The sequence below is a fragment of the Cyprinodon variegatus genome, unplaced genomic scaffold (assembly GCF_000732505.1).
Source record: "Cyprinodon variegatus isolate N-32 unplaced genomic scaffold, C_variegatus-1.0 Scaffold324, whole genome shotgun sequence".
NCBI lineage: Eukaryota > Metazoa > Chordata > Actinopteri > Cyprinodontiformes > Cyprinodontidae > Cyprinodon > Cyprinodon variegatus.
In genome coordinates this window covers 229,194-251,236 of record NW_015150777.1, presented here as the reverse complement: position 1 = coordinate 251,236, position 22,043 = coordinate 229,194, and the positions used below count along the sequence as shown (strand labels likewise).

Genomic DNA, 22,043 nt, shown 5'->3' with positions numbered 1-22,043 from the left:
ATTGTGAATGCATCATTATGCTCCAAACTCTGACCGTTGAACACTTAGTAATTTGAATCAGGATATGCAGAATGAGGACTTACATTTTGCAAACATTTAACATTTAATTTCCATTTGCTTAATCTTAATATTTTGTTGATAATCAATAGTTTTTTTGGGAGTTTGCTTCTATGTAAAGTTAAGGTCAATGCATACTCGACAAGACGAGAGAAAAGTATTTCCTCTCCCAGGGCTGCAAAAAACTTACATTTTTCTTGCTGATTGTATATTGCATATATATTCTGTGGCCAGAACTTTTTTTTCTGTTGCATCCAAGAACTATTGGGCCAATGTTAAGAAATGAGAAATGGCTGGGTTTACTTCAGCAACAAATGCAACCTACAAGGATTTTCTGGAATCAAGCACTTTTGTTTCATGTCAATCATAATAAAATACTCCTTTCTTCTGGTGACTTTAAATACATGCTGAGGATGTTTTGCAGGTTGAGACTTAGAGCTGCTTCCATTTATTACCGTGATCTTTTACAAAAATTAGGGGCAGATTTCTAATATATAGCACTACTTAAAAATCGTTTAGGGTAAATGTAAGTTATTTGGCAACTCTTAATTGCCAAAATTTATAATATTCATATATTATACGGATTATACTAATTATCATATTATAATAATTTCTGCTTGAATAATTCAATTTTTGCTGCATTTTACATCTTTATAGAAATCAGAAAAAACAGTATAATATTAGTATATATATATATATATATAAAAAACACTGTAATAAATAATATGAACTACAAAGCCGAAAAAAATTCAGGAAAATTTGATTGAAAAAAATAATTAAAAACTATCTCTAAATGATAATTCAATTATTGACTCAAGGCCTTTTTAAGATCAGCTTTCACTATTATTTAAGATAACATAATTTTTGGCAAAGTTTCGTTATATCACAAAAAATCATCTGTGCTTGGATGAGCTAAAATCAAATCTGTGCTTGGATGAGCTGTTTCAATCTCTTTGTGCAGATCTATCTCTTCTTCTCTCCCTGAACAATCTCCCACTCTGCTCTGTCACCCCTTTCTCTCTCATTAGATCAAAGCTTGCACAGCTCCATTGTTGCATTGTATAGGCGGGAACCCTAGCCTGCACAGAATAACAAAGACACTCAGCACACATACAATATGCTTGGGTGCACATGAACATACGATGAAGAGAGATATTGTTCTCCATGCCCCTTCATTTACATATATTATGACATTCATAGAATCATTAGCAGATGGTACATACTTGCCAAAGAAGATAACAGCTCTTTCAAAATCTCCCTCACTCATCTTTTACTTTTAAAACATGCAGCATGTGGCTCCTGCTGCAGCGAAAGGTAAAATCTTACTTAAAAATAAATTTTCTTTTAGGTCTCATTTAACGTTTTTTCATTCTTGCACATTTGAAATACACAAATTTGCTCCCTGTGATTGTTTACTGATTTACTTGCTTATGTCTTAATAAGGCAGATTTAGAACAACTAAAAGTGTAAAACCTTTGAATCTATGCTTATTCCTTCAAAGTATAAAATGTCTGATTTATAAGTTCAGACAATGTTCTTTTATCAAGTTCCAGCTCATGGCTGATGCCCTCTGTTCCTACCATCTTCAAAACAATAAAGTGAAGACAGCAGTAGGGGCTGATGATTCCTCCAACTGCTATTGGAGTAAAAAGCCTTTTGGAAATGGCTTTCATTGGAATGGCTGCATGCAGTCTTGAAAGCAGAAATGTGGACAAAAAGTAAAAACAGCAGGTTGAGATAATCCGAGAAGAGTTTAGAGGTTTGATAAATATGAAATATAATCACAGATTCTGAGAATTTGTTTCAAGCGGTGTGGAGCTATGGAGGCCCAGTGCTGCCCTAATTAAAAATACATCCAGAAATAAATGGACTGAATAATTAACAATAATTTAACTTCCACTTTTGTTTTTACTTTTCTTCTTGCTTTTAGCAGGACTTATTTTAAACCCATTATTTTCTGTTATACATTTTTCTTAAAGTCTTTATTTCATGTTTGTCCGTTTATTACAGTTGGGCTTTTTTGTTGCGGATTTCCAGCATAAATCCACCATAGATTAAAAGTGCCTTTATAAATACCTTTCAAGTAAGTATAAGTTACAGGTTTAATTGAGCAAATATTCCTGTATGAAAAGTATGAGTATTTCTGGTTTAAAGTAAACTTAACATTTAAAAACAACATTCTCATTTTGTGATTTTTCTCATTGTTCAGCTGTAGGCAAAAATCATGATAAAGTCATAAAATCGAAGCCTGAAAACTTGAAAACCTGATCTGTGTCTAATAATTTTATATAATGTACTACACCTATGTACTATTGAGGGTGATGTTTATTATTTATTTGAAAAAGTAGTTTAGATTTAAAATACTGAGCTGTTGAGTATAAAAGGTATAACTATAGAATGTTTTTCCAGCCCATACTATAAAACTTTAAGGTATTGTTATAATATGTAGCCACAGGTAACACTTTGATATCACTTTTGTTCGGATATGGATAGAATGATCCTCTACATTAAGTGATCTAAGGTTAGGTAATGTTTGAAGAAAGAGAGACACTATCTGAGACGGTTTTAATAATGGAACAGTCTGTAACAGGTTTAAAATGGTACAGAATCAAACAAATTAAGGTTCATCTATTGTATAATATCAGGTGTTGTACCACATTTTTCAGGAAAATAAAACTCACATTAGTCCCAGAAATAACGTAAATCTGGAAAAAAAGAAAAGAAAAGAAAAGAAAAGAAAGATTTTATGAAAAAATGAAGAATTCAAAGTCAGACATTGCTTTTCAACCATGCTTCATCAGAATTATTAAAAACAAACTCATGAACCATGTCTGGGCCAAAGGTCTGGACCCCTAGAAAAGACTAAATGTAACCAAAGAGACAAGTGCAGTCAGTTATATTATATTCAAAAGCTTTTCAATAATATTATGATTTATTGATCATAAATATATATATATATTTACAAAGTATGTAGTTATTCTTGTAAATAAATTTTTTGGAAGGCCACATGACAAAATTTATTATAGTGGTTAAAACTTTATGGCAGCCTTAGATTCTTTATTTGACTCTTTCTCTGTGTCATCTCCATATTTAAATTTGCTGATAAAGAGAATGATCTTTAAAATGTTTTTTTCAGTATTAAATGCACCCAAACTTATTAGCATGCACAAAGGTGATCTTCAAAATATGTGCCAATCTCATAGTCTGTAAAAAGTGTGAGAAAAGAGCAAGCTAACTTTTTTATTTGTTTGACTTCATTAATATGCAGATCAAATTCTAATGAGGACATATACTGGCTGTAGGATATGCAAATAAATGCTTCGTACCCTGCAAAGCAATTGATCAAATTTGAAATAGACTTGTTCATGGTTAAAAACTGTGCAGAATCAGGTACAGCGCCTTTAAGTATTGTAGAATATTTGAAAAAAAAAAAAACCAAAACTGAGGAGTAACAGCAAAAAAAGTAAACCGCCCCCCCTTGCTATGTCAACTTGCTGCAAGAGTTTTTTTTTCTCCACAGTGTTCTCTTACAGGCTCTGTATGAAACATAGTTATCTTTGAATAAATCATTACTAGTCTACCTTGGTAGACTACATATTGGTTTGCAATATTTTTAGTCAGCCGGGTGTTGTCAGTTGTTGCTGCAGGTAAATACAGCTCTTTAGAGCTTAACCCAGCTGCTATAAGTTTTATAGCCCTTATTTGTCTGGATTTTGTTTTCATTTTTTTACTGGCACTCTGTAAGTGCTAGTGACATGAATGCAATTTACCAATTTTCTAATGGGAGACCAAAAGCACTTTGTTACTCCTATTGTTTGATACATGGCAAGTCACGTCTAACACGCTCACTTGTCGCAAAAACAATTTCTGTTGTCCATGCAGTTTAGTGCTAAGATTAGGTCCTAAGTGTTTTGGTACTACTTGGTGGGGTTTTGTGAAAGAACAAATACTGCAAAGCATCCAGCATACTGGGTAAAAAAAACAAACAGTTATACTAAGTGTCAGGGACAGTCCTGACTAGATAAGCACCCGTGTTATCATTTATTTTCACTTCCTGACTTCCTCCCTGCAATCAGGATCTGCCACACCTTTATGTCATTCACCAGGAGTTTGTGACACTCCTTCGTTTCTTGGCCTATTTATTTCTCAGTCATGCAGCTTCCCTTTGCCAGTTCGACTTTGTAATTTGAGTCAAGCATTTAAGCCTTTTTTGAATTTGAACTTAGACATATAATTAGTTATTTTTTGACCCTGTTTGTTTTTGGACCTTGAACTTGATCCCATTTTGTCAGGTCTTGCATTTGAGTCCTCTATTCCTGAGCCCTACAACACTGAGCATCAGCAAGCTCCTTTATTATGTTCAAAATAACACCCGTGTAAAACTAGCATTTTCTGAAAAAAATTACAGTAAAAAAAACAAGTCTGAAAAATCCTTTACTTATTTGAAAAGTATTTACATTGTTTGTTGTAAGGTATAGCCTTTATATTGTTCTGTTTTGGCAACAGATTTCCATATTTATCAGAAGTGTCAAAACATGTCAGGAACATTCAGAGGTGGGTAGGCACTTAAATTTAATCGGTTACATTTGCTTGATTAACAAGGAAGCAATGATCAATGGATACTTATTTATACCTAAAAATAATACGTTTTCAGTGATTTCATGAATTTAGCATTAATCAGTAAAAAAATGTAAAATTTTTTCGTTGCAATCATCAAGTCTGGGACTGGCCATTTTTGCCCAAACATAGTAACACCTTACTCCTAATGTCTTCCAGCACTGATGAAATGGTGCGGTAAGCCGAGCGCCATTCTCCCCACTTTACAAGCAAAATCAATGGGAACTACTAGACACATCTGCAATCAACAACAATTATTGAAGATTTCCAGCCGACTTCACCATTGAAATTCGTGAGAGCTATAGTTAAACTGACAATGTCCACGTGCATGGCTGTTGGATGTTGTAATACATCGAGTAAAAGTGTAAAAAATCATTATTTCACCTTTCTGAATCATGATCCTCCACGGACGGGTTCGTCATTGGATTGCCAACTTGAAGAGGGAGGATTTGCCATTGAAATTCTGGCCAGAGAAAAAACAACTCATATGTAGCTAACATCTCAAAGACGAATGTTTTCAAGATGACTTGGATAATAACGCATTGTGGCAAACACCAGATGCAGCATTGGTACTTGCTCAACAGCTGATACCGCATCATGACATCACAAAGAGGTAGGTGGCAGTAGTGTTCATTGACACTGGAAAAACGATCTAGAAATAAGTAAAAATGCCTCAAATTAAGTGTATTTCCCCTTAATTTGAGTAGGTAAATTAGATAGTTTGCCAATGGGATAAGTATTTTTACTCTTAAAATAAGATATTTTGATAAAATGCACATGAAATAAGACATTGTAATTGTTTTTTTCTTATTTTAAATGTAAATTGTCTTGTTCCATTGGCAAAACCTCCCTTTTACCTTCTCGATTCAAGAACAAATGCACTTATTTTAAGAAAAAATGACCGATCTAGATTTCGATTTTTTTTCCAGTGGACAAAGATGGATGCCTCCAGTAAAGCACATTCAAAGGAAATTACTCCTAATTAAAAACACTTATAATTTATTGAACAGTATGTAATAATTTCATATTTAAAGTGCTTTCAGAAGTTTGAATTCTAAATATGACCAGACTTTTCCTTTAAAAAATACTTTTACCACTAGTTTTACATTATTGTACTTTTTACTGTTACTTAAGTAAAACTATGATAGAATAGCGCTACTTGAGTAAAATTTCTGAAACCTCCATATATTGTGAGTAACTTCACTTAATGAAAACAAGCTTGTTTTACAAAATATGCATCATTGAGATACAGATTATTCTTTTTTCTGCTCAAGACTTATTGGATGTTTGCTGTTTTCCATCTGCTGAGTCTTCCGTGTCAATCAACAGCTTAATGTGAAAAAAACATTCAAAATAAATGCATGTTGGGGTAATTATGGCATGAAAACCACGCTTGGATAAATGATTCAACTTGCACATTTTTAATTTGCAGTTTGATCTCTAAAAGCTGTGGAAAAGATTGATAGGATCTTACCTTATTGTTCCTGTTTTATGCAGATCATTTAATGCTAGTGAAAAGTATCTCCAAAACATCACTCTGAATCCATTTTTATTAGTTTGGATATCAAAAGTCAGTACATCAAGTGCATCAGCTTCCAGTGGACTTCAGTGACCTTTTAGATCTATCAAATGCAACCTCTTTGAAAAAGAATGGGAAAAAATCAATATGTTTTCTAAAATCATTGAAAAAATCTCCCTAAGCTGAAGAGAAAATGAGAAGCATCTTAACTTTAGTTTGCAATGCTGTCACATGCTTGGGATAATATTTACAGAAAGAAAATCACAGTTCTTAATTGTCTTCATAATGATCAAGGCTTCTACTCCTAATGTCACAGAGAACAACTGAGGCTCTGAAACCTCCTCAGTTGGACACCAGCCTGCTCAGAGGTGAAAACCTGCATGCAGTGATCTGAGGGTGAGTACATATGAAACCGCACTCCTCCGGACTAAAAGTCAATATCAGAATGTGCACTTGGACTGACTTGATCATCAAAGTGTGCAGTGGAGTGTGAAGCTTCATTATCAGGGCTTGCAGCCTTAATAGTATCAGGATGTGATCCATGGGAATCAAAAGTTGAATATTTACACTCTGCTGTTTATGGAATAAAAGTATCTGTTACAAAGAGCTGCACGGGCGCAGCTTATAGCACTGTTGCCTTGCAGCAAGAAGTTTCTAGGTTTGATCCTCGGCCCGGGGTCTTTCATGTTCTCCCTGTGCATACGTGAGTTCTAGCTGGGTACTCCGGCTTCTCCCACAGTCCAAAAGAATTTATGTGGTCAGTTGGGTAGGTGTGAGTGTGTGTCTATGGTTGTGTGTCTCTGTGTTGCCCTGTGACAGACTGGCGACCAGTCCAGGGTGTACCCCCCTTTTGCCAATAGGCTGCCAGAGATAGGCACCGACCCCATTGTGACCTTGATGTATGAGGAGGGAGAAGAAGGATGGATGGATGTTACAAAGAGTAATTGTTGCTGACATACAGATAGCATAAAAGGATCTTAACCTGTCTCTGGTCTTTGCTGAAATAAATGTTGCTCAAAGTGCAGCCAAATAACTAAAAATAAGGCTTTAAAACACCAAAAAGTTTAGACTCAAAGAGGCAGAGAATGTGTAAACTGAGGTGAGCCCTGTTGTTTTCGTCTGACTATGTTATTTTTGAAATGATATTTTTAGTAAATATTTAGTTTCTCTTATAAAAGGTTATGATACCTACTTCTAACTGTGTACAAACAATGTCCTTGTTTCCAGTGTCTTCCTGTTGCCCTTTGCTGATGTTTTTCTTATACTGGATATTATGGAAATGTGAAAAATAATCCAACATCACATCTTATTCTCCAACTGCTTCTCTTTGCTCTTTTTTTTTTTTTGCCTGAATTTAGCTTTTGTTTTATTACTTTCAGGTCTGGCACTGTATTTCTGCTTCACATACATTTCTCTCCAAATGAAGAAATAAGAAGCAAACAGAGAAGATATCCAAAGGCTAATAAACCCAACTAGCCCAGGTGCACAGCTACAAGCTCATGTTGATTCTTGGTCACTTGGGACAGAAATCAAAGGCAGTTGGGGAGGCTGTTATCTGAAGGTGCATTGACAGACCCCTGCTGCTGCTGTCCCGCTCATTAATCCCTCCCTCTGCCGCTTCTCGCTCTCCCATCCTCAGCACTTGTCACCATGCTGTCAGCTGCCCGCTCAGCTGTAGACACAAGGACCTGCCTGGGGACCGCATGCATGGCAGGAACACAGAGACAGGAATAAAAACAAGAAGAAACAAAAAAAACAGAGACGATTTGTAGTCATGGCACACTTCGGAGAGCGTTTAGTACAAATGCAAATCCGTTTTGTTTACTGTTGATTTTCCTGGCCTAAATCTAAATAAGATTTTAAACCTGGAGCAGAAAGGAGACTCCATAACAGCTCTCATTTCATTCAAAGAAGCTGTGAAGCCAGAAAGGAGCTAAGAAGAGAGAGCAGAGAAATGGTGTCCTGCCAGGAAACACAGCAGGGTTTGATCCATCCGTGACAGACGGGACCCAAGTGAGGGAGCAGACTGGACTCCCTGGCTGCACTTTTGGCTCATTATGAGTGTGATTACAACTACCAAATACATGCCAGTCATGTAATAAGCAGTTCAAGGTTGAAATCTAAATTTACTAGTATAAAAAGAACAATAATTTTTTGGGTTAGTTAATCTGTCATAATTCAGGCTTGTATTCACCCATCAGCTACTAATCAATCAGCATTCTAAAAGTTCAAGTACATTCCTAAAATTTAATAGAACAGTAAAATCACATTTTCATTTAAGACCCAGCTCACAAAAAATTCTCAGAGGCCAACACAGTTTTTAACCTTGTGTTATTATTTTTTTTTTAAATAAATTCACTTAAAGGCTCAATCAATTTCATGTGCTCATTGAATTCTCACCAATTAGTTTTCCTTATTTTACACAAAAAACATGTAAAATCGTCGAAGTGAGAAGAGTGCATTAAAACAGCTTCTGTCTGTAGACCATGAAAGCAAACTAAAAGACCTTGAAAGGCAGAAAAAAAACAAGAAAAATCCTTTGAGAAATGCCAGCAGCTTTGCAAGGCTCTGCACAGCATTGCTTTGAATTACATGGTTACAGGAAAAATGCCCACAGCACTCACTAGCAAATGATGCAGCACATACTAAGCTTCTCAGCAAACTATTTGCCCAAGATTGGTACACTACCTATTCAGATTTGTCTTTTCACATGCAACCATAGATCACCTGCAACCCTGATAATGAATTCTTTGAGGGTCTGGCCCTATGAGCACAATTACTTGGCAAGTGGTATTTTTAAAAACATCAACAGTTTAAACTATATTTTCCAAGCTACATAACCTTAAATGTGCAATTAACATGATGAGATAAGGGAGGATGTTGCCTAAGATCAGCACTCAAGGTGTGCATAAATAGAAGGCTACTTTTATTTCTTAGACAACTGAAAAAAATCATTACTCACTCTGAAGAGTCAAAAATGTTCTAAAGTCTACCTAATAATTCTCCCTATAGATATTCTCCTTTGAAAGTCAAATCCTAATTTATGCTCAACTTAATTTAGTGTTAATAACATTTTGAATTGTCAATTCAGTTTAATGAGGCAATTTTTCCTTAAAATTTCAACATTTCAATAAATGTATATACATAAAGGTTTATGGACAATAAATGGGTGTCTCAATAAAAGTACATGGAATATGAATAGAGAACGCTAAAAGAAACTAGAACTATGTAACACAAGAAAAACCCCTATGGATCCATATCTAACTCATCACAGTGAAAACATGAATCGAACACCATCACAATTAAGGTATGATATATATCACCATACCATACCATATCAACGTTATTTATGAAGCACTTTATACACCGGACAAGACCAAAGTGCTGCAAACAATCATAAAATACAATTCAATTATAAAAATAGAAAAGATGGAGTATAAAATACACATTAGTATACAAACAGAATAAAACAAAGTGAAACCTCTCAAATTGTGCCAAAAGCCAGGGAAAAAAGATGAGTCTTAAGAAGGGACTTAAAAATAGCAAGAGAAGAGGCATGTGTTTTACTCAAAGGCAGATCAGTAGGGAACTTTAAATCTTGAAAAATTACATGCAGGGTTCCTCAAGGTTCCACTCTGGAGCCCCTGCTATTCAACATCTACATGCTCCCCTTAGCTTCAATAACAGCCTTTTTTTCCCCCAGCTTTTATTATTATTATGCTGTCACAAGTAGAGGGCAACAAAATTAACTCTCTGCATTTAACCCATCGCCTTGGTAAACTGTGGGGTGCCATTGTGCCTGGGAGCAGTGTGGGGTTAAGGGTCTTTGCTTAGGGACTAAGAGTGGCAGTCAGTGGGAGTGGGGTTCTAACTCACAACCTTTGGATTCCAAGTGTAATGCCCTAACCACTAGGCCTAACTAGCAAACAACAAGGTCAGTCACCATAACTATGCAGCTGACACACAGCTTTACATCACAGTTTCACCAGGTTACTATTACAGCAGATTTGCTGTCAGTGTATCAACCTCCCAGACCACCCTGGTTTTCTAGTTCAAGCCTACTTTGTACACAAGGAATTAGAAGAAAAATGGAGAAGCAAAATTTAGTTCGTATGCTCTACTTACCTTGGAACAAACTACCAGAAGACTGTAAAAATGCTGAAAGAAAGTTATTGAAAGTTATTTTGAGTCAAAATTAAAAACCCATTTTTTTTGGAACTGTCTTTGGACTGCTACAGTTAAATTGTTAACTGAGGTATCCTCTCTAATGTCTTTACTGTTAATCCACTGTTAATCCCACTTAACCCAGAATCTGTCCTCATTTTTGCTCTATTTCAGAGAATACAACTGGATGGTCCCCTATCCTTTCTGGATGTGTAACACATAATGCTTGTTTTCCACTTCATTTTATCACAATTTAGGCTGAATCTCCAGGTAATTATCCTGCTTGATTACTTTATTCCTAAAAAATAATACACATTCAAGAGATTCTTATGTTTTTATATATACAATAATGCAAACATTACTTGTATCCTACATTTTAGTTATCTTCTTATTTATCTTATTTATGTTTTTATCCTTCATGATTTGTTTATGTTTTGTCATTTCAATCTGTTTTTTTAAAAATGTATCAAAGGTTTAGGGATGGGAATTGAAAACCTTTTCCTGTTCAGAACCGGTTCTGTGTGTTCCAATTCCATGGCACCGTTTAGCAGCTCGCTTAACAGTTCTCTTAACGGTTCCAGGCAGCACCACAGCTTAGCACTGGGCAGCACGACTTACATCACATTTTTTAAGCAAGTTACACACAGCATTCAGTAAGCAAGTACGACGTGACCAGACGTAAGTCGAGAAAAGCAAATGGCGTCCTATCGGGTAAACCGATCGAAAGTTTGCATGTAAAGTGCCAATAATATTTGCTTAATGTGGTTCCTAGTAAATCATATGCCATTTCTGGAATAAACCAATTTCATACCTTTATTTGGGGTTATTAAACATGCTATGAAGTTGCTTCACAGTTAAGGGAGCGAGAGAAAGGTGACACTCTTTATTTTAAACCGTTTGGAGATGTTTATTTCTCGAAATTGTACAGCACTGCCTTTTCATTAAACGGATGCCTTCTCCAGTAGATTTAGATGACTTTGACGAGAAGGGTAGCCTGGCTGGCTCAGAGGCTGGCAGCTCCAATTCACTGCCCTCTGTTTTCGCCAAGGCAGGCAGAAATAGAATGTCCCAGGCTTTGAAAGTAGACGAATGTCACCGTGCACTTACCAAGTTCATTGTTTCACAGAGTCGATAAGAGAATCGATAAGGAAAAAAATCGTTTCACAGAATCGATAAGGGAATTGGAATTGTGAAAATCGTATCAATTCTCAACCCTACAAAGGTTAGGTTAGTAGTGGTACACTGGCAAACACAGATGACTGGAGACAGGGCTTTAAACCACAGCCCCTGCTGTAGTGGGTCCATAGAAAATCAACCTGTCCTGTGCAGACTAGACTAAGACCAAACTAAGCGAGTTGAGCAGCGTTACAGAGCAAAAAATTTCAGGTTTGTAAGCAAAAACAAGAATTGAGAAAAGTCTGTGCTCTAAAATATCTGCCTTTGCAGAATGGTAAACTTTCCATATTTGATTTCCTTTGCATTTTGTGTTATTAAACAAGGCTGTTTATAACTATAACATAAATCCTGGTTTTAAGTATTATAACAGTGTAGGTTAGACTCCAGTCGATGTTAAACTATTTTTCACAAATTGTGTTATTTTGTATGAAATGCTGAATTATATTTAGTGCTGCACACCTGAAAAGCATTCACCTGTTGAAATGTGTTTTCAATCATTTTGTGTTGTTTTGGACACCATGTGCACAGTATGTTCTCCATGTGTAGGCAAAAAAGAACCTTTAACTTCATCATATTAGAGCCCCTCCTTCAACACTTTTGCTGTGCACCCTGCATGGCTTATGACAAACAATAAAACACTGGATTTTTATTACGGTTTTTAATTAATGGCTTTCTCCTCTTTTGTAGAAGCCAGATTAATATCCTTGCTGCTGACATATTCCTCCAGCTGAGTTCTGGATCTCCTGTAAATTTACCTTTGGGCCTCTGGGCTGCCGCTCTAATAAGGAATTATCTGCTTGCTAATAACAGTGAGTTCCTGATAAGTGCATTCAGCTATGAGATCAAAATCTGCAATATGATAAAAAAGTACAGCAAAAATTCCTATTTATTTGGAAACTTGAATCTAAGTATCTACAAAATCAACTACCTCATTTCAACACGTCATTTTTAAGCCTGCTCGTTCTAGTAATTATCACAATGGTTGTACAGAAAAACAGCAGAAATGTTGGGATTTATCCTAATATTATGATAAAAAAAATTTCATAATACAAACTTGATCACAAGTTGAATATCCTGTAAAAAAGTGAAAATCTGGATTTTTTTTCTTTTATATTGGATTAGAGGCATATATTAAGGAAAAAGTGTGTGACATTTTCAGGATGTTGCAGGAGTGAGATTAGTGTAGCACAGAGGGATTATCAAATGCTGACACTCTGTAACTCAAAAGCATCCTCTTCTGTAGCACAGTCATTCTTTTCTGCTCTGGGTTTATTCTGACTGGTTTACTGCCGACACTCTCAGTCATCCGAACTCCAAGCTGTGAAGTTTATAATAATTCAACTTAATTTTCCACATCCACTTCTCACATAACACTTTGTGCTTACACTCTCCATGTCTCCTGTTTAAATATGTGCTTTCCTGTGGCTGGTCAATAATCTCATTTTGGTTTCAGTCTGCTTTTTTGTCCTGTGTGGGATCCACTTCTATCTTTCAAGCTTGGAAAGCTCAGAACAAACTGCTTTAAGTGCTTTGTTAGGTGTTTGCAGAGCTGTGCCTGACATCAGCAAAAGCATATGAGCAAAAATTTCACATTGAGCTTTATTTGGAACATGTTGCCAGAGTTACTGTTGCTGCAGGAGGTCGGTTGAACATGACATATTGTCCAATAGATCAGCACCTTTTTGCAGCAGCTGCAGTTGTTCAGATTATTTGATGACGATCAAAACCTCCTTAATTTGGCTAAATGTTATTTTGCAAAATCATTTATGTCCCACTGTTAGCTGCTCCTGCTGCTACACTTAGCAAAGCACAGCTGAGTTTTGTGGTAAAAGTGGGAACTGAAATTTGTCAATTAATGAATGGTGCATGTTTGCAGATTTCTTAGCAGGTAGGCTGCCAAGAAAATATGGTTTCTGTCCCTCAGCTACTCATGCAGTTTGTTCATATTTAAAGTGGCCTAGTCATACACTATGATAAAACAAACGACAAACTACAAAAACCATCTTCAAATAAAAACGTATACACAGAGCATTCATCCTGATAGTGTTTACTTAGCCATTTTTTAACCTGAAAGGTAATTTTGCACCAGGCATGATCGGGAGACATAAACAGTGTTGTACGCCATTTGCTAACAGCTTATATATTACAAAACTGGAAACTTAAACAATGTTATATATGCTACAAATTAAGTATCATATAAACCTTTGATATTGTTATTACTAAGAGCCAAAGAATAGCATTGCTTTCATTAAAATCAATATTAGTAAGGCCATGTACTCATACAGCTTTAGCTTCCACTGTAGTAAACACCAATGTTTATATTATTTCAAAACGCTACTCATGTATTATCACTCCCTAAATCCAATATTTCTTGTACTTTTTCAGACTTGCTCCTGGACTTTTCCTTTTTTCTTCTTCCACTTCCATTGGGTGTTACATTTCCCATCAATATACTTGTTTTTGAGTTTTCCCAGGTTTAATTATTGTGTACATGTAATAGAACATGTGAGCGGAGCGTGGAGCAAGAGGTGGAGCGGAGCGGAAGAAATATGATGAAGCAAAGAGTAAATTTCAATTCAAAAGCTGGAGCGAGGATTTTACTCCGCTCCAGTTCGCTCCGACCTTATTTAAATTCATGCTTGACTCAATGCCTATGCTGTAGTCTGTTCCAAACTCCGTTAAAGTCTATGTTTCAACTTTACCACGGAATTGCCGAGGTGAGGATTGCATATTGTGTAATAAAAAGTGGGATAAAATAACATAAAAACAAACATTAACTATACTTTACAACACAGAGTGGGTTTCCATAAAGTGATCGTTGTGGTAAGAGCCTGTTTTTGAAAATGCATTATTCGCAATTATCTCATTTGCAATGGGATGCGAAGTGACCTTTTATAATGTAGTCTAATAAAATGAATTAATAAATAGGAAATGCAAGGCAACATGAATGGAGCAAAGTGTTTCGTTCACAGCTGGAAAACTGCGATAATTTAGCAGCCAGTTAAATAAGACAATACACATGTACTGTATCGGTCAAATTATTAAATCAAACTCTGTGTGTCCCAGGGCAATGGCATAATTTCATAAAGGAAAAATGTCAGAACATGCCTTCTCCTGAAAATTTAAGCAAGCATGGAGCAATTTTGCCGTAGCGGCAGGAAAATTAAGGTGAGTGCGGAGCGCAATTTGAGCAGAGCATCATGGCACAACTTTGAGCAGCGGAGCGAATTAGCGACATCCTCCTGAACGGGGAGCGGGAATTACACGATGCTCCGCTCCATTCACATGCTCTGACATGCAGACACAGAAGCACTTCTGCTTGTTGCAGAAAGTTATAATTCGATTGCATATTCTGGACAACAACAACCTGATTGGGAACAAGGACTAAATACTCAGTTCTACAGCAGTTTATGACTGTGTTTGCGCTGCCTTGTAACTGGTGTAATTACAGTAAAAAAGCCAAGCACAGACAGTGGAAACATAAGGTGTTGTGCAGTTATACTATGTTAATTATATGATTGACAAGTGACAGTGGGGTCAGATAAAGGATTTTGCCCTGCAACTGGAGGGTTGTTGGTTCAAACCCAGTGCCATTGTGTCCTTCAGCAAGACACTTCACCATGATTGCCTACCTCTGGTGGTCAGAGGGCACGGAGGAGCCAGTGTACGGCAGCCTGGCTTCTGTCAGTGAGCCCAGGGCAACTGTGGCTACAGTGTAGCTTGCCACCATCAGTGTGTGAGTGTCTGTGTGAATGATTGAATGACTGAATGTAGCGTAAAGCACTTTGGTCAAGTCTCCTGACTTGAAAAAGCTCTCCTATGTTTGGCATAACAATGATAGAAAATCAAAAACTATTGGTGCAGGTTTGTTACCACAACTGTAAACTTCATCTTATCTTAACAAGCTATAACTCCAACTGAACTTTGCCAAAAGCAGCTGTTGTAATTCTCTATATAATCAAAACCGTGCTGAAAATGCTTGATCCATGCATGTGAAAGTCTTCCCTATGAATGTCTTTTCTATGAGCAGCAGTCCTTACAGGGAAGAAAAGTTCCTATCACGATCATATTACATAGAGGCTTAATAACCCAACGTCTCCAAGAAGCACCTACTTTGACCACGTTGCCCGTGCTTGCCAGCAACCCATTTTCACCCTTCAGCAATTGGGGATGTGAGGCATAGTGCAATTATTTCTGCTCAAAGCTAAGATGATGTTTCTCCTTCAGCTTCTAATCTGCACAGTGACAGCAACTATTCTTTTTTGTCTAATATCTAAGTTGTGAAAAAATTGTTTTTCTGCTCTGAGAATTTTAAGATCTCGTTCAAACTTCCTAAAGATACCGACGCTGCTTTAGGAGAATGTCATGAAATGGGCGATGGCTATTGCATGACTTGTGACGTGCAGTGAAAGCAAGGGTCTTTCTTTTGGATTGGAAAAATAGCACCAGCAAACAACATTTTCATAACAAATGAATAATTTATAACATCTAAGGCAATATTCATCACATAGATTGATTAAAACAAAAACATGTTATAGAACCTTGAAAACGAAGATTAAGTCCCCATCCATTGTATCATTATAACGGATTAACGATTGAGGAGTCAGTATGTTTTCATTCTAAGCAGCTGGATACAAAAATAAAGCTAAGGCTTGGCTTCCATTTTTAGAACAAAGTATTGCCTTCATTTTGAACAGCTGTTTCTGTTACTTTTAAAGCCGGGTTATTTAGATTGTTTTTGAAATGTCTTCATTTTATGGCTCAACATTAGACAACAGTTCATTCCATATTTTAAACTTTTAGTAAATGGCTGTATATTACAAGGTACATTCTATTGCAGTGTTCAAACTTTTAGAGAAAATGTGTTTAAATGGTAAGGAAACAAATAAGTTGAAGAACCATCTGTGCAGCCACTCTAATTCTTTAAAAAAATCTTATTGTTCAAACTTGTAATCTATAGAGTTCTTCTTTTCATTTAGAAGATAGAAGCCTTATTCTAACAAGCTTCACAACCACCCCATACCAGTTTTTTTTATTCCAGAGTAAAGAATTGAAATGTTAAACTTTTCAGCTGAGGCTTGTAGTCTTTGAGTGACCTGTAGGGTTTTACACTCTTGGGAAGATTTGCCACTATCTTAAAAAAATAAACTTGGAAATATTATTGGGATTAGTCTTTTTAATCCTTTAGAAATACCCATAAGGTCTAGATTGAGATGTACCAGTTGAATCTATGAGATCCAGGTCTACCAGGCTTGGGATGCTCTAATGCAGCAACATCCAATTGTCCTCCCATTTATGCTGTTGAGCAGTAATCAAGAAACTTGATAGGCAGAATCTGGCGGCTACTTTGGACTCCTATGAAGGCAAGATCTTATATTGTTAGTTGAGGCGTTGTTCCTAATTGGCTGTGACACCATCCTGGAGAGACATATCAGCTGTGCTGCTGCCATCAATACCTTTGTTTATAGATGTTCGAGCTCTGCCTGGTTTTCAGTGTAGTCCTGTTTCTCTGACTGTGACTGGCTGGATGAGCTCTCTTCTCTCTGACATGGGAGCTGGCTCGCAGGAGATGGCTGCCTACACTGAACCTGGTTCTGCTGGAGGTTTCTTCCTGTTAAAAGGAAGTTTTTCCTCTCCACTGTCACTACAAGCATGCTTAGTTTTAGGGATAGCCTTTGAGTCAATGAGTCGATGCAATCAACTGGTTTTCCTTAGATAGAAAAACTATGAATCAATTTGACTGTAAGATGTGGTTGAATTGTAAAGCGCCTTGAGATGACATGTGTTGTGAACTGGTGCTTTATAAATAAACTGAATTGAATTAAAATTGAAATATTCACAAGTTTTCAAAATTTAAACACTGTAATTCGCTTTACTAGGCTATACCTTGTGTCACACAATACATATGATGGAAGCAGTTTATGATGCAACATAAATAATTTACAAAATCCACATCACCATGAAGCGCATTTTTCATTTAAAAAGCATGCTTGGCACGATTCAGAAACACATTTGTGCTCACAGGTGCTGAGTGTAAGTCTATACTCTGTGTGTGTGGGTGTGTGATGATATTTTTGTCTCATAAATCTTGATATCTTTGCTTGCTCTCATGGCATGAGCATCTGCCAGTATTCTTCAATAAAAAAGGGCTTTGGAAGCAGCTGGATGCAGACAGACCGACTCTTACAGATGCTTCTAATAACACAAGCGTATGTGCTTACAAATGTGTAATGAGCTCACACACTGAGCCAAATGATCAACGTTCACCCTGCACTGAGCCATGTGTTAACACTGATGAGGATTAAGATACTGTATCTGCAGACCAAAGGAGTCAACCTGCTCTGTGTGGAACTCCCTCTTAAGATAAGGGAGATCTTGACACCTCAGGATCACTTGTAATCTCTTTGTGCCATGGCTTCTCCTATTTCTCCACCATACATGCTGGTAAATAATCCATAGGATTTCCATGCATACTATTTCTGAGATGCTTATGACTTCTGTGTCAATATTTGTTTTAAAAACAATATGATTGAGGCTTAGAGGAAAATATAAAAGGTGCAGAACGTCCATCTGCTCCCCACTCACACAGCACTTCATCACTTTATCAATCGCCTCCGATATTAACACTCTGAGTACATCACAGCGTATACAATGTTTCCTCTGTCCCTGTAGGGGTATCGCTGTTTCTGGAGATTGGTGCAGATAAATAATACATGCTGCTCAGACGCAGCACGACTGCTCAAACCTCACAGCCAGTATAATGCTTTTGTGCCAGCACTTACAAAGGATTAAAGAAAAACATCGACTAGCAAAAAAAAAAAAACAGCATTCATACCACGTTTTAAGCATTAAGCTGAGCTGAAAAATCTACTTTGTACTTGTTAAATCAAAGAGGAAATCTTTCAGAGCAATTTATATGACCAACAAACCTCTGCTGATGCTTTGGTGTTTACACTGCATTCCTGCACACTCCCATTTTTTGTCTGATCTGGAACTTCTGTGAACCATATCCAGAACTAAAGAACTTCTTTATATATGCAAAATGAACCCACCACCCTTGAGATGAGAAGAAGAGATGTCTTACCTGTTTGTATCGTTTCTATCTGCTGTCCTAGCTGTGTGTGGAGTGCAGAGCTGAAACTTCTGCCTTACTGGATGGAGCTCCCCTCCTTCTTTACTCTCCCTCTTTCTCTACACACCCTCCCCTTGCTGACTCTCTCTATCTGCTCTCCCACCCTCTACGCTGTTTTTGGATCCCCCCATTACCATTTCTTCTCCATCTGTCTCACTCTCCCTGCTTCAATGTCTTCACTCAACCTGCTGATGATCCCGGCTTTGAAGATCTATAAAGACATCCCCGAAGGCTACCTAAATACACACAAAATACACTCACAATTAATGCTTGTTAAGGTAGGTATGCTTAATCAGTCTAATGGAGGGGGGGTTTCTTGAGGTGCAATGCGCACCACTGCAGTAGATGCTGCAGGCAAGATGCACTTAGATATGATGCTCTGTTAACCTAGATCTGTGTGTGCGCGTGTGTTCACTCCAGTGTTTGTTCACAGTTAAAATTGGCGGGGAAGGGCAGCTGTTCCATGAGAACCATTCTACAGAATGGCTCTCTCTTGCTCATTGAAGGGAGTCATCATTTTACCTCTTGGAGGCTCTTGGGTTAGACAAAGGAAATGAGGGGCAATGACACTCACATGTACACTAAAGGAAAAAACATGTAATCCTCTGAAACTGAAATTCATCCCACTTGGTCTCCATTTCATAATCTCATTCAAATTCCTCAGTCTGTTGCTCACTCATATTTAAATGAAGCACTTGACTAAATCCCTCCTGTGCTTTGGCTTTTCTTGGCAAACACTTGGCAGACTGCCGCGCTCTGTTGCATCCCAGCTTACAGGATGCTTTTTCAGCACACTGCTGCACTCTTTGTTGTGCGGCCAACATGTAGATATAGAGTTAAAAGAGTGGGCAGTGAGATGAAGCTAAACAGAACTAATGTGAGGCGGGTGGCATGCATCAGCTGTGACCAGGACCGTAATGGACTGTGAAGCCAATAAAGCTTAGGACTCTGGCACTTGTACTAGATTCTGTTTACTCATTTTGGTCATCTTTAGAGTTTATACAGAAACAAAACCTAAAACCAAACAATTATGGAATGGAATGGAAAAAAATCAAGGATCTTCCAAATAAATTCTCCCTCTCTAACAGATATTTGTTGACCTTTCTGCATTTTTTTAGAAATACATAAATAAATTTAATTTAGTATTTGTAATTTAGTTTTAAAATATAATTTCAAAAGCAATGCAATGGTGAATTTTATGATGGGTAGAAAAAAAAGAAGGACTGATTAAGCTACCTCTCCTCTAATGACCCTCTGTTTCTTGGCTCTTCATTTTACCATCTGTCACCTTCGGCAGGTGTTCCTCCATCCTGCGCCATGAGAGCAGCTTACAGGACATACTCAGCTAATGACCTACCCCGGCTACCAGTTAATGATGGGAGAAGATGTTAAATTGGTCCCTGTGTCCCCCTCATTTCACTTCTGTCCAGCTAATCCTTATTTTCAGTCTTTCACTCAATCTCTTTCCCATTTTTGATAATCAAAATCCCTTTATCGATTGGGATCAGCCAGTTGACCTATAGCTTGTGTACATGTGCCAAGGAGAGAGATGAGAAACGTCAGTAACTTGCCCTCACTATGTGTTAAGTGTGATAAAAGCAAGAAGTTGCATTTCTGTGGAATGTCACAGTTGACTTAACTGGCATTAATTAGTAGGAAAAGCATCTGCTGTAATACATAGCTGCCTTGAAGACCTTTGAAATGTGTGTGAACAGACTGTTTACAGAAATTGGAGATAATTTGTAAAACACACAGAAAATATTTCCCTTTCAAATTACCAGCATTAGAATTTTGTGTAGTGGTTTAAGTCATTGACTTTAAAACGAGGGATCTGTGTTTAAATCTTCATTGAGCCATGAAGAGCATCCTGTGTAAAAAGCTCTAAAAGTCTGTGAGCAAGTTGTCATGACTTGCTGTTGCCACCCTTAAACAAGGAAGCATTTGAAAGGTATCTTCATCTTTAGATGAGGTTTTTATAAAAAACAAACAAACAACCTTTTCCTCTGCTGAAATAGAGATAAAATGAGGCAATGACATCTTAATTTTCCTCACGTTGCCATTGCCTCATTCCTCCCATGCTCAAACAAAATAAAAGCTAAAGATGGATCAATGCTTGGATGACAATAAGACAAGGTGTGAACTTTTAATGAATAAGACAGAGGAAGGGAAGATAGCTGAAGAAGACCCTTGCAGAAAATATTGCAGGGTGAAAACATCAATATCTTTTTCCATCTTGCATTGGCTGAAATGACAAGTTAAGTGGAAATGTTCCACCCTTGACACATTTTATTCAGGTAAGTAAACAAATAAGGTGACAGATTTCTGCAGCAAAGATGTGAATCTATTTTGTCAGAGCAGAGCCCAATGTTAGTGTTGGCCGAACTTTTAACCTGCACCAGAGCTCATCTTAATGGAGGCAAGTAACAGTCACACAATGAATGCTGTAACCAGCCGCGCCCAAAGCCCAGCCTCCAGACCTGCAGAATTGAGGCCTATGAGAAAAGAAGTTTAGGGTTAATGCTTTTTGCAACAGTTCAATGGGAAAATGTATTATCCATGTTCATAAATAAAGCTTTTTAGTCAATTTGGCATAATTTAATGAGCTGATTTTTTTCAGAAAATTTCTGACTTTTCCTGTTTGGCTTGTGAAATTCTGGAGCTTGATGTGGGGGCCACTGCAGTGTCCAACAAAATGTTATTTCAGAGTTTCCTGCAGTGCCACAAGTTCTCTATAACAGAACCCATACAGCACATGGCTATTGAGTGTACACAGTAATTTTAATGATTTAGGTTCCTAAATGGTGCTCATGCCACAGCTGTATTGAATTCATTTGAGCCTGACTTGAGCCAGAGGTTCAAACTGTTATGGTTAACACATAATTTACGGTGCGTCCGACTGCTGGCCTCCTGCACAGAACCCTCTGTTCCCCCTCCTATTTTCTCTGTCTCGGGTAAAGAGAAATCCTTAGCCTCATATGACCACTCTGTCACAAGGCTTTCATAGCCGGGATTGCTCTGCTTACCACTCCAGGCAACACTTTCTAGTGGGAGCATATTTCAAATATTATATGTGCGTCAAAGTAAAGGTCTAGAGAAGCGTGAGTTAAGTGTATAAATAAATATATTTAATTTTCCTGCAGTTATTTTCAACAGATATTCTACTACTAACATATATTGTTATTTGCTTTGGTAAAAACGTGCTTCTGGTTAGTGCTCAGTTTAGCCCAATAAAACATTTTACTTTACAGATGGTTTTTGTGGTTCTGTATGAAAGTCCAAACATTATTAAAAGATTGTTATCACGACATGATTTATGATTGCTGGCCGGAGTCTTGGGCAAATTTCTGCAGCATATAATTTATTAACACTTTATCTTTA

The 22,043-nt window shown here is 37.1% G+C and overlaps 1 protein-coding gene across 1 annotated transcript in view; it reads right to left on the bottom strand.

Annotated features, from left to right (window-relative positions):
- c1qtnf4 (C1q and tumor necrosis factor related protein 4) overlaps positions 1–18,911 on the bottom strand; it is a 35,065-nt gene extending 16,154 nt beyond the window's left edge. Inside the window, exon 1 of the mRNA XM_015384838.1 lies at positions 18,618–18,911. The gene's annotated coding sequence lies outside the window, so the exon portion shown is untranslated. The remainder of the gene's footprint in view (positions 1–18,617) is intronic.
- Between the last annotated feature and the right edge of the window lie 3,132 nt (positions 18,912–22,043).